Source organism: Tupaia chinensis, unplaced genomic scaffold (assembly GCF_000334495.1).
Source record: "Tupaia chinensis unplaced genomic scaffold, TupChi_1.0 Scaffold140845_1, whole genome shotgun sequence".
Taxonomy (NCBI): Eukaryota; Metazoa; Chordata; class Mammalia; order Scandentia; family Tupaiidae; genus Tupaia; species Tupaia belangeri.
This window is the reverse complement of record NW_006200713.1, coordinates 428,773-442,861: the sequence shown is the minus strand read 5'-3', so window position 1 is coordinate 442,861 and position 14,089 is coordinate 428,773. Positions and strand designations below refer to the sequence as shown.

The 14,089-nt window shown below is 37.5% G+C and overlaps 1 pseudogene; it reads right to left on the bottom strand.

The window, feature by feature from the left end:
- Positions 1 to 626: 626 nt before the first annotated feature.
- LOC102480094 (40S ribosomal protein S17-like) lies at positions 627 to 13,800 on the bottom strand (annotated as a pseudogene).
- Positions 13,801 to 14,089: the final 289 nt, after the last annotated feature.

Sequence of the window (14,089 nt, the reverse complement as noted above, 5' to 3'; positions counted from 1 at the left end):
CAACACTGTCTATAGGGCTGTTGAAATCCTCAGGAGTGCCTCCAGGCTCAGTGTTAAACATAGATTTATAGTTGGGAACCAGGATAGGCAATAAGAAGGACCAGCTATGATGTGTGTCCACTTCTGGCTCCAGAGGATGAGGCCAATGGCTTGTGTGTGCATGATTGTAGGGGTTGGCTACAAATGCTTATGTGTTTGGGTGGGACTGGCAGTAAATTGAGGTTGGCTGTGTGTGTGTGTGTGTGTGGGGGCCACAGGGTTGGCTGTGTGTGTGTGTGTGTGTGTGTGTGTGTGTGTGTGTGTGTGTAGTAGTAGCTGCACTGGATCCCAAAGCTGGGATGCCCATGGCTGCACTGGCTAGGGTGACTCCAGTGGCAGGAAGGGGTGGGAGCACAACTGTGGCAGTTGTGGTTTGCAGTGGCAAAGCCTGAAGAACCCTTAGGTGCAGAAGTTACGGGATGTAGTGGCTGTGATGGCTCCTGGTTCCCTTGGCAGCAAAGGCTTTTGGGGTCCTTTACAGAACCACTGGGAACCACATTATCTCCTGCCACACAAGTAATACTGATAGCCTACCCTTCTTTATTCCTAGCCCTCTCCAACTGTTTTGGCTGTGCTGATCTCAGTGATTAGGGCAGGGTGGAACTGAAGCAGGTCCTTTGGGAAATGTCCAGAAGTGTGGGGAAAGCTGGTCTCTCCTGCTCTTTTTCCCTGAGAGGGGAACTCAGGGCTCGAGAGGCTCTTTCAATGCTGAGCTCTGGCAGCCTGGAAGAAGGGATGACACTGTCAAATGAAACTGTTATTACCCTTTCTGTGTGGTTATTTTCATTAAAAAAAAAATCACGATAGATTGTGTACAAATAGGGGAGAGAGAAAGAGGAGAGAGAGCGAGGGAGAAAGATAGGAACACCCTCCACAGGGTCTAGTCATGTCATGATATCCCATCCTTGGTCCTTCAGCCCATCAGATTCTGAGCACTGGCATGCTGTCATGTTTCAGGTTGGTTGGGCTAGGGATTCAAACCAAGGTTGCCATGTAGGACTCAACTTCTCTTGAGTAACACATTACCATTGTGTCAGAGAGCTGGCCTTCCTGCATCTTAACTACCCTTCCCCCCAAACTCTTCCAGAGCCATGCCATTTTTGTGAATGAAGAGCTGTTTAGTGTTTTTTTTTTTTTTTTAGAAGGATGAAGGCTGCGATATCCTACTTTTCCATTTTTCTGATGTTCACCAAAGATTTCTTGCTCTAACCTATTAATTTTGGGGTAATTTGATACACAGCAGTAGATAAGTAATACTATGGTCATATTGTCTGCTAATACCTATCTTTACAATCCTATGATCTCTGACTACAGTGTACAGTTTGTTTAATTCTTATACTTTTAATTTTTTTTCTATACAAGATTGGACAGAAACAGAGATACTAGCTTACTTGAATTTCTCCTGATTTTAGAGGAAATCTTTCTTAACATTTCACCTTTGAATATAATGTTTGCTTCAGGTTTGGGGAAGATTCCTGTTACTGAGTTGGTTCCATACTATTCTTTTCAATGTAAATGCTTTTATATATATTTCTTTTCAAGATTACAAATAGATGATGTATTCAGAAAAGGTGCTCAACAAAACATCTTCTGACGATTGTAACAATAACCTGTTAATGTGGTGAATTATAGCCCACTTTATTATTTTTTTTAAAGAGTAAGCCACTCTAGGGCTAGCCTTGTAGTTCAGTGGTTAAGGCATCTGGATAGCACTTGGGTTCAACTGCTGTATGAATCCTGGTCCTGGCAATTTGTGAAACACCCTGGGCACCTGTGTGTGTGTGTGTGTGTGTGTGTGTGTGTGTGTGTGTGTGAGCCTCAAATCCTGCCAGAAAGGAGAAATGAAGGAGAAAGGATTACGACATGACTACACCCATTGGGGAGTTCTTTCTCCCTCTCTCTTTCTCTCTGTGTCTCTCTGGTAAGTGTGTGTGTCCTCCGGCAGAAAAGAAGAGTAACCTATCCTTTTCATATCCAGTTTGGCCATTATGCATCTGTTGTAATCTGATTAATACATGATTAGGTTTAACCTGAACTTTGTATTTAAGGTTTTAGCATTGATGTTTATAATGAAGATATTCTTTCTTTTCCTCTACATGTTTTGATTTTTGCTATGATTGTGATGCTCTCATAATAAAATTTAGGGATCATTTTCAATTTTTAAATTTTTCTGGAAGAGTTGGTATAATGTAACGGAATATTCCTTTGTTTATTTGTACAACTTTTATCTAAAACTATCTGAACATTCTTTTTCCCATAGTAGATTTTTTTTTAAAGGATGATTCTATTTCTTTACTGGTCAAAGAACTCGTCTAGTTTCTACTTGTTGAGTTTTGATAAGTTATATTTTCCTAGGAAATATCCATTTTTATCAAGGTTTAAAAATTTATTACATAATTCTAATGATTATTTTAATATTCACCTACAGTTTTGCCACACTTTTCATTCTTAAATTACTTATTTTAGCTATTTTCCTTTTCTTCTTCTTCTCTTTTTTAAGATTTTTGCCATAGGTGCATGTGCTTGCCAGAGAGAGACAGATAGAGACAGTGAGAAATCTCCCTCTGAAGGGTATGACCATGCCACAATTCCTTCTCCTCCATTTTTCTTCTGGGATTTTGAGTATGCACATGCATTCAACCCAGTGTGAATTTCAAGCCGTCAAGTATAGGACTCGAGTCCAGCACCTTAAAAACTGTGCCATCTGCTACTTTCCAAGTTTTCTTTTGAAGCTTCCTTACCTCTCTCAGTCTTCATAGGATTTGAGATATTTGCTATGAATTAGGCTTTGGCTTATAGAAATGTTGTGATAGGCTTGATCTTTTCTCTGTTCAGACCAGTCAAACTTCTTCCATACCAGCAATAGGGCCATTTTGCTTTCTTATTCATGCACCGGAGGAGCACGTTTGATTTTCTTCAGGAATATTTTTTCTTTGCAGTCACAACTACAAACTAACGACTTCTCTTTGATAGCTGGCTGTTTGGTACAAAAGGCTTAGCTTTCAGCCTATCTCAATTTTGACATGACTTCCTCACTAAATTTAAACATTTCTAGTTTTGGATTAAAGTGAGAGCTGTATGACTCTCCTTCACTTAACTATACTTAGTGGCCATTGGAAGGTTATTAATTGGCCTCATTTCAGTATTGTTGTGTCTCAGGGAATAGAGAGCCTCAAGAAGAGTGAGTCAGGAACAGCCAGTCAGGGGAACAGGCAAAGCACACCACATGTCTCAGTTCATTTTTCCGTCTTGTGTGGGAGTGGTACATAGTGTCCTCCAAGTAACTGCAACAGTAACATCAAAGGTCGCTGATGACAGATTACCATAAAAGATAATGGCATGGTGGTTAAGGTGCTCGACTCCCACATGGCCAACTGTAGTTTGAGTCCTGGACCTAGAGGTTTGAAAATCATGCCATGTGTGTGCATGCATGTCCTAACTCCTGAGAAGAGAATGAAGAAGAGATTGCAGTATGATCATGACCCTGGGGGATGATTTTTCATGTTTCTTCTCTCTCTGTCTCTTTCTGGTGAGCATAAGCTCTCTGTGGCAAAAACCTAGAAAAGAAAGATAATAATAATTATAATGAAAAGTTTGAAATATTGTAAGAATTACCAAAAATGTGACCCAGAGACATGAAGTGAGCACATGCTTGTGTAAAATGGTGCCAGTTCACTTATTTTACACAGGGCTGCCACAAATCTGCAGTTTATAAAAAAAAGTAATATCTTCAAGGTACAGTGAAGTGAAGTACAGCAAAATAAGGTATACCTGCACCATCTCTCTGTTGACTGATATTTACTTGGACTGAATTGCTTATATCACATAACTCTCAGTATTTCTGTATACACACAAACACACACACACACACACATGTACATATTGTATATATATACATGTATATACGTGTGTGTGTATATATATTTATATGTATGTATGTATTTTTTAGAGAGACTTTTGTTATAGGTTGCATGAGCTCACCAGAGAGACAGAGAGAGACAGAGAGACAAAAAGCAAGAAATCACCCTCCAGGGGGGTGGCCATACCACCATCCCTTCTCTCCTATTCTCCTCTCAGGATTTTGGGCATGCATACACATGCACTCAGCATGAGATTAAAGCCACTGGGTCTGGGACTTGAACTGAGGTCAGCCATGTGGGAGTCTAATGACATAACCCATACACCATCTGCTGGTCCCTCTGCCTTTATATTTTTGGTAAACAGCAGATAGCTGGGTTCTAACAAGCCTTTCCTTTGAACTGGATAGTTTAATCCAATAACATTAAGTATGAGCACTAACATATTTTATTTCAAGTGTATGAGTGTTTTGTATTTTCAATTTGAACTCACTTTTTAATGTTGTTATTGCTTTGCTTCCTTGCCATCTTTTTCTAGATTGTGATTTCTGATTTATATTTATTTGATTTACTTCTTTGTGGAGTACAGTATAGTTTTGAAAGCATGTGCACAATTGTGTACTAGTCAAATCAAAGATATAAATTCATCTTCTTTAACAGTGAACATTACATTTGTTGTGCACATTTGATACTTGCTCTACTAGTTTTTTTGGAAGTATCAGTATGATGTATCCTCAAAAATCTGAAAATGAAACTATCGTATGACTCAGTAATCCTGCTATTGGTTATTTACCCGAAGTACAGGAGATCAATCTGTTGGAAAGACATTTGAATATCCACATTTAGTGCAGCATTATTCACAAGCTAAGGCATGGAATCAACCTGAATGCCCCAAAACCAATGAATGGATTGAGAAATGTGGCACACGTTCATAAAAGAGTACTACTCAGTGGTAAAGTGCAACAAATCCTGTCATTTGATACAAGATAGATGAACCTGGAAGATACAATACTAAGTGAAATAAGCTACACTGTGAAAGACGACTGCTGTATATCCCTGTTTAACATATACCAAAGGTTCTCACTCTGTGGTATAAACTGAAAGATTGGAAAATTTAGAAGCAGAGAGAAAGATAGATACCAGGAGCTACATAGATTGGGGGGACTTCAGAGGAAAATTATTAACAGACGTGAAAATGTGTATAAATCGCAAGAGTGGGTTATGGTATGAAATACCACAGCAGACTAAATTAAAGTGTGAACATTTTTCACCATTCTTAAAAATAGATTTTTTGCCATGGGAGAGATGTGCTCACTGGAGAGAGAGAGAGAGAGAGAGAGAGAGAGAGAGAGAGAGAAAGAGAGAGAGAGAGAGAGAGAGAGAGAGAGAGAGAGAGGAAGAGAGAAATCACCCCCTGAACGGATGGCCATGTTGCAATTCTTTCTCCTCCATTCTCCTTCTGAGATTTTGGACACAAATGCACTTGTCCCTGACATGATTTTCACTATGGAGGCAGTCATGTGGGACCCCGTGCCTTAAGCACCATGCCACCTGCTAGTTCCAATTCTTGCCATCTTTTTGATTAGTAAACTTTGTTAAATGTTTTCTTATTCTGCATTTAACACTTTTTTTTAGCAGTTATTATTAAAATACTAACATCCATGTTTAAAGTCTGAAGTTTAATATTTATTTTCTCCCCCACATAATTCAAGACTCTTAAGTTTTAAACTCCAATCACCTCATAATTGTGAATTTTGCTTTTCCAGTATTTTAATTTTAACCCCCAGCTTAGACATTACTATGATTATTTTATACACTTTCCATTTGTAGAGGTTTATATGTTTACAATTTGTTTGCTTGCTATTCTCTTTTGCATTGCAGACCTTTCTTTACAGATCACTTTCCTTTTCCCTGAAGTACATTTTTTTTAGAGAGATTTTTGCTGTAGGGAGCATGTGCTCGCTGGAGACATAGAGAGAGACAGAGAGACAAAACATGAAAAATCACCCCCCCCCCCCAGGGGGAATGCTACGCTCTTCCTTCATTCTCCTTTCAGAATTTTGGGCACACACACACACACACACACACACACACACACACACACCTGGAGTGAGTTTTAAGCCACCAGATCCGGGACTTGAACTGGGGTTAACTATGTGGAAGTCCAGCGATGTAACCATTATGCCATCTGCTGGTCCCCTGAAGTACAGTCTTTTAGTGAATATATCTAAGCATAGTAGTGCACTGCATACCTATGATTTGGTCAGTGATGGATTGCATATATGCTGGAGGTCCCATAAGACCATAATGGAACTGAAAAATTTTTATCACTTAGTGATATACCCTCCAATCTTCATTCATGATAAGTGCCCTATTAAGTTTACCACTTATTATTATTATTTTTTAAAGTGAGTGTAGGTTTTATTTATTTTTATCATTATTTTATTTATTTATTTTTTATTATCATACACATTATTATCAGCAGACAATTTTCCATTTTTGTGTCCATTAAATGTTTTGCTTTTTTCTTCCTTGATTCCCTCCCCCCATTGCCCACTGTTCTCCTGCACTGTCTTTAGTTTGCTGTTATTATTATTTCTAAATTTCAAGAAAATCTGTTTTAGCCTTGGTGAATCAAAATTAAAAAAAAAACTTAAGAAAAATTTGCTTAAGATTTAAAGCTAGGAAACAGGTTAGGATTCTGCCCAAATAGTAGGTAGATACTAAAAACTCAAAAAAAAAAAAAAAAAAAGAACAAAACTAAAACCTAGTAACAATTGTACTATAGTTTTCTTCTGTGACAATTTTTCTCTCTTTCTGTTCCCTTTTTTACCAAAGAGAAGCATAAACTAACTTATTTGCAAAAAAAAAAAAAAAAGTTTAATCCCAACTTGGTCTGTTATTTGCACAAAGCCCAATAAGAATATTAATTGATTTAGTTGGCTTTGTGGAAAACTTTCATACGGAACTTCAGATAAGACTCTTTAAAAAGTCTCTCAAGGCTACTGAGCCAAGTTGGGAATTCACTGTTTGACTGTACCTTTAAGTACCTGTACTTGGAAGTTTTGAGGCTGTTAGGAAGTGACATTCTTTACTTACCTGCCAGGCAGAACTGTTTATGGTACCAGGCAATCTTTCCTAAAGCTTCTGTTGACTTTCTTGAGATCAACCTTAGTTTCTTAGGTTTCTGGTCATATCTTCAGATATGACATTCCAGTCAAAGCCCTGGCAATAACTAGTGTCTTCAATTTCTAATACAAAGCAACAAGTATAATTGAATTTATGCAAATATCCATATTGTCCCAACATAAGAATACTCATAAATATTTTCCGATTATGGAGGGATCAGGAAGGGAGAAAAGTTTATGTTTCAATTCTGTATTGAAAAAAATTATTTTTAACAAATTGTTGAAGCTATCAACAGCTCAGAAGAAAACAAAAATCCTTAAGTCTGAAAAATAAAGCATAGAAAAAATCAGTAATGTTTTAGTCACAAGTCATAAAATTCTATTTTACCAGTTCAACCTCATGTAGTTAATCTCTCTTCTGTTGAGTTTGCAGTGTTACCCCGTGGTCTGATCTTTCTGTTTGAATCTTGGAAGTTCAGAAATATATCAAGGTTATAAAAAAAACCTATATTCAAGAATACTTATCACATCTTTTTCATGAATTTACTTTAAAGAGGCTATTTTTGAATTGTAGCCTATTACAAAATGTTTTAGAAAGAGCATCAGAATAAAGCACTTAACTATGGACAACCAAACTTAAAATGACCATGGTTTGAGATCTGATTTTACTATAACCCCAAATTGAAAAATTTGATCATTTCTATGACAAACTACCTTAGAACTATTTAGCATTACAAGCATGACCAATAACATAATAATACATAACATATTTAAGAATTTCATACAATTTTGGGACACCCATTGGCATAAACATCTATACACAAAGAACTAAACATCATTTCATATTTGACAATGTCTCCTATATAATTTCAATACATCAGAAAGTCTTTCTTTTTTTAATTGTGGCAACACTCAGCACATTTTTTTTTTTTGTGGAAGTACATGAAAATAAATATATTTTCAAAAGAAAAGCAACAGATTTAACCTGAGATTGGATTTTTCCAAGTGATTCCAAAGTATTTCATTTCTACAACTTGCAAAGAATTTAACATTGGCACAAATATGTTTTTTTTTTTTTTCATTTGGGTCACAATAACTTTTGTAGTGTATTAAAACAGAATATTTGGAGATAGAATCTTAAACATTAAGAAATGAAATTTAGACTAAGAACAGTGAGTACATGGCGAGTCGCTTGCACCAAAAATACTGAAAAAGTGTCCATCTAATATGGAGTTTTCATTATTTATATTGGATTATCTTGGTTGTTTTTTGTTCTCTTATGTCTGTTGGTCTCTCTTTAGTTTTCATGGTATAGCACTCCTTTCAGTATTTCTTTTTTCTTTTTTTTTAAAGAATTATTTTATTTGACTTTAAGTATTTCTTTATTTTAATTTGATGGGGGGAGAGAGACAGAGAGACAGAGAGACAGAGAGAAAGCCACCAGGTTCAGATCTCAAACTGCAGTCAGCCATGTGGGAGTCCAGTGACCTTAACCAATGTGCCACCTGCTGGCTCCCCCTTCAGTATTTCTTGAAAAGCTGGTCTGGTGTTGGTAAAGTCTTTCAAGTTTTGTTTATCTGAGAATGTTTTTATCTTTTCTTCCCATTTGAAGGATAATCTTGCTGGCTATAGTAATCTTGGTTGAAATTGTTTTTCTTTGAACATTTTGAATATACCTTCCCATTCTTTCCTTGCTTAGATTCTTTCTGCCAAGAAGTCCAATGTTAGCCTGATGGGATAACCTTTGTAGATAACTTGGCATTTCTCTGTTGCCATTTTTAGAATATTTTCTTTATCTGTGATTTTGGCCAATCTGGCTATGATGTACCATGGAGATGATTTTCTTGGGTTGAAATATTTGGGGTCCTTTGTATTTATTGAGTTTGGATGTTTGAATTCTTCTCGGTTTGGAATGATTTCTTCCAGGACTTCATTGAATAGACTATCAATGCCCTTATTAGATTCTTCACCTTCTGGGATACCAATTATTTGGATGTTTGGGTGTTTAATGGTATCTAGTATTTCCTGTATATTATTCTCATTTTTTTTTTAAAAATATTTTTGGTGATTTTTTCCAAGGTAAGAAGTTTTGTCTTCTACATCTGAGATTCTGTCTTCTGCATGATCTAATCTGCTTTTAATACTTTCAAGGGAGGTTTTGATCTCCTGTATTATAGACTTTAACTCTAGAAGTTCTGTTTGATTCTTCTTTATATTGTTTATCTTTTCCTTCAAATGAGGAAAGAATTTCCTCATCTTCTGTAGTTCAATGCCTCTTTTCTCTTCCATCTCTAGAGTTTTGTTGCCATGAATGGTCTGAATTCCTTCTCTGACATTTCACTAGTTTCCTCTGATTTTTCCATACTTGGAGACAAATTATTGTGTTCCCTTGTTGGAGAGTTATCACTTGGTTTTCTCATACTAGAGGCTCTTCTCTGAATTTTGGTCATTTGGTGATGTGCTCACTTTTGGCTAATTTGTTGGAGGAGATTTCTGCAACTATGAGCCTGTGTGTTTTCTCTTAGTGTGAGATACTTCTATGCTAATTTTTCTCTTCTACAGTGTTTTGCAATGCGGTGCCCACAGGAGTTCCGAGGTCAGATTTATGAAGAGGAATATCTCCCTTTGCCACTGGTTCAGTGGTGGGTGAGGATTTCTCTGAGCCTAGCAAAATTCAGAGGTTTGGCTACTACACACCTGAACCTCTCTATACACTCACTGGGTGGAGGCTGAACAGCAAAATGAAAAATAAGGTAGAAGAATAAGAGAATATAAAATGGAAATAAAAGAAAGAGAAAACAAAGAAAAGAAAGAAAAAACAACCCCAAAAATCAAAAAATAAAAAAACTATGTTCCACACTGCACCACACAAAATGAGCAGAGCACCTCAGAGAGAGATGTCTCTCTGCAATGTCTTATGTGGGGGGAAGATAGTAAAGAATTAGCAAAAGAAAGGATTTTTTAAAAAGGCAAGAAAAAAAAATGAGAGGAAGAAAAATATTGTTTCCTACCTTTTTAGCTATGGGTCAGGAAGGTGAGTTGGGAGGAAGAAGGGGGCTACAACTCGGGGCTGCTCAGTCCTCATGTTGGTCCCTGAAATGAGCAGAACACCTTGTAGGTATCACCTTGCAATGCTCCTCGGGGAGGAAGGAGAGTCCATTTATTATTGTTTATACAGTGTTTTCACTGTACCTTTTCTATGTTTAGATACACAAATGCTTTCTATTGTGCTATAATTGCCTATAGTATTTAGTACAGTGAAAAATAGGTTTCGGCCTAGGAGAAATAGGCTATACTATACAGCCTAGATGCATAGCAGGCTATACCATCTAGGTTTGTATAAATACACTCTGATTTTTATACCACAACAGAATCATCTACCAAAACATTAATCAGAATATATCCCTATTGTTAAAGAATAGGACTGTAGTAATTTATCTTCATTTTGCTTTTCTGGAGTCTATTTTACCCTTATTCTTGAATAAAGCTTAGCCAGGTATAGGATAGGTTAACAAAGATTTTTCTCTTAATCCTTCAATGATATGACACTACTGTCTTCTTTTTTTCTTTTTTTTTTGATTGAGAGATTTTTGCTATAAGGCATGTGCACTTGCCGGAGAGACAGAGAGACATAAAGTAAGAAATAATGCCCCCTCTAGGGGGGATAGCTATGACACAATTCCTTCTCCCCTGTTCTCCTCTCGGGATTTTGGGGTAAATGCACAAATGCCTGGCATAAATTTTAAGCTGGCAGGTCAGGGATTGAACCGTGGTTAATTATGTGGGAGTCCAGTGACCTAAACTTTATGCCATCTGCTGGTCCCAGTACTACAGTATTTTTTTTTTCTTTTTTTTTTTTTTTTTTTTGGAGAGGTTTTTGTTATAGGGCGCCTGCGCTCGCCAGAAAGAAAGAAAGAGAGAGAAAGTGAGAAATCACCCCCCCAGGGGGGATGGCCACGCCACAATCCCTTCTCCTCCATTCTCCTCTCGGTATCTTGGGCACACATGCACACGTGCCTGGTGTGAGTTTAAGCCACCGGGTCTGACACTCGAACTGCAGTCAACTACATGGGAGTCCAGTGACATAGCCATTATGCCAACTGCTTGTCCCTCTTATGTAGATTTTTGATTAATTCTCCTTTTTCATGCTTTCCCTCTTTGGACTTCTGTGGTACTTGGTGTCTCCATTTCAAGCCCTACTGAGTTTCTGCTATGTGAGTCAGACACTTCACGCAGCCTTCTCACCCCCTGCAGACCAGTTGCTGGCTTAGCTTTTTCTGCTGTGTTGAGTCAGTTACCGCTTATCCGTCTGCATTTCTTCTTCCAAAACTTTCTTGACATTTCTCCTCTCTTCTCGTGTTACCTTGTATTTGCAAACTTATTCCTCTTTTTACATTTTTATGGGGATGGGTGAGAGGGAGGGAATTAAGGAGAAGAAGAAAGAAGCAAAACAGAATAGCAAGAAATCTGTTGATTTTAATGTGTATGGTAATGTCTTTGACTGGACTGATTTGCAGCATATCCATGATGGGAAAATTCATTTGGTAACACTGATACACAGTGATTAAATGTAAGAAATATAATTAAAAAAAAGAAAAAAAATTCTTTCTAGGGCTTTTGGGAAGAGTAAGGATAATAATTAGTTTTATTTCTACTGTTTAACTGGAAGTCCTGGTTTGTCTTTTTCATCCCTTCCCGCCATGATTTCTGTGCCATCTTTATCGTTCTCTCTCCTGTGAGGAGCAAATAACTGGATAAAAAATACGATTACAAATCCAATTTAATTGGACCCAGTGGTGGCCCAGTGGTAGAATGTGGTGATCTGTGAGGCGATCCTCCATGAGAAGGTTCGTAGTTCAAATCCAGAGACCTCTCTGAGTGTTTTGGGGACCTTGATGTCTGTAATCTAGGGCTGGCAAATAACTAGGGGTGAGGCAGATTGGGCATTGAGAACCCTGTTGGATATTTTCTCTTCGTGTCTTTGTTTCTCTCTCTCTCGTTCATGTAAGAAAAAAATAAACAATTAAAAAGATCCAATCTGAGAATCATTATTTTTAAATTGGTGAGTTTAATTCATTTCTATTTATTGTGAGTACTGCTACTCTTGAATTTATTTATTGGTTGAATTCATTTTCATCAAGTTGCTTCATTTTTTTTTTTTTTGGAGAGGTTTTCGCTATAGGGCGCGTGCGCTCGCCAGACAGAGAGAGACATAGAGATAGAAAGCGAGAAATCGCCCCCCAGGGGGGATGGTCACATCACAATCCCTTCTCCTCCATTCTCCTCTCGGGGTCTTGGGCACTCATGCACACGTGCCCGGTGTGAGTTTTAAGCCACCGGGTCTGGGACGCGAACCGCGCTTGACTACATGGGAGTCCAGCGACATAACCATTACTCTAACTGCTGGTTCCCTCATTTTTTAATATATACATGGTTTTTCGCTATTGTTCTATTTCTGGTGTGTATTCTATTCATTTAAAAATAAATCTCCTGCTTTCTCCTCTTCATTATTTTGAAAATTATAGATCTTACTTCTGTATTTTTAGGGGTTACTGTTAAATTTACACTTAAGTACTTGATTTAAACGAATCTAAGCTTAATCAACATCTTTACCCTTACCCTGTTCACTACAAGCCTCTTAAAGTCATTAACTCTGATTACCAACTCTTGCTTACTGTCCTCTCCCATCTTTAAAGATTCTTTGTCCTATGTCTAGCTATACATTTTTCTACATACTTAAATTAGTCACTATTATTGTAAGTGTATATGTAATACTCTTTGTTGTTCATAATTCCTTTTTGCACTTAATATTGCCTTTCTGGGTTCAATTTAATGTTAAAGAATAATCTGCTTTAGTTTTTTTTCAATGAAAGTCTGAATAATAAGTTTTCTTAGGCTTTAGATAACTAAACTGTATTTCTCTAACTCTTATTTTGAAATATTGATTAGCTTGGTGTAGTGTGTTAAGGCTGCAGTTAGAGCTCTTTTCACTCCTCAACGATATTTTTCATTGCCCTTTGACACCTGCTGTTGCTGTAAGATTTTGTCTTTTTTTGTTTTCTAAATTTCTTAAAATAGACCTAAGTATGGGTTCATTTCTATGTGTCATTACTATTATTATTCCAAACTTTTTAAAACAGTCAATCACTATTTCTCATTTTGCTTGTAAAAAGACTTTACCCGACATGAAATATTTCTCAGACTAATCCAGTTGAGCATACTATACACATCATCATTGACAGGTAATAGGCCATATCTGTGTCCTACTAATGTCATGCCTCTCTATTGGTTCTCTTGCTATCTTTCTCTATACTCTTCTCTTCTCCCACCCCATTCCACACTGTCTGATCCCTGTTAACTATTTTCATTGCTTTTATGTCCTCCAATTCACATGGTGTTTTGAAATTCAGTTGAACTGCAGGCTGAGTGACCTGCAGGTTGAGCAGACCACCAATGTCCAAAAGCTTCAACCATTTTCTTAGAGTCAGGATCCACTTCAATGATCTCCTGATCCAGGACTGAGACCTCAGGAACATAATTATTTCTCCTTTCTCTCTCCTCCCCTGCAGCTTGATGGAGATGCCTCTCACTGGGCCTCTCTGAATGTGCTTCGTCAGATGTGTGACATGGCCTGCTCTCTTGTTGTGAAGCTTCTTCCTGGGAATGTCCTTGCACACATGCTTATTCATGTGGAAGTTGTTGCCCAAACACGTGTAATACTTCTTGATGATGACCTGGGCTGCCTTCTTCACAGTTTGGGTGTATACATGGCCCATGTCAGCGGGCCCTGGGTGAAAGACCTAACTTCATTTTCTTAAGCAGAAGAGTTTGGTTTATGCTACAGACAATGTGAGAGTTCCATTATGTTTTCATACGTCAGAATCCTTTGGTTCAGAATCACTTCTTTTTTCCCTCACCCTCTTTTGCTGATTAATTTTCCCATGTACAGCCTTCACCTTGCTGTCTGTAGTACTAATGTAAACCAGATTGTTTATTTTCTTTTTTTTTTCTTTGTCTTCAGCCAGATATTGCTAAAGGGCAGGTGTGCTTGCTGGAGAGACAGAG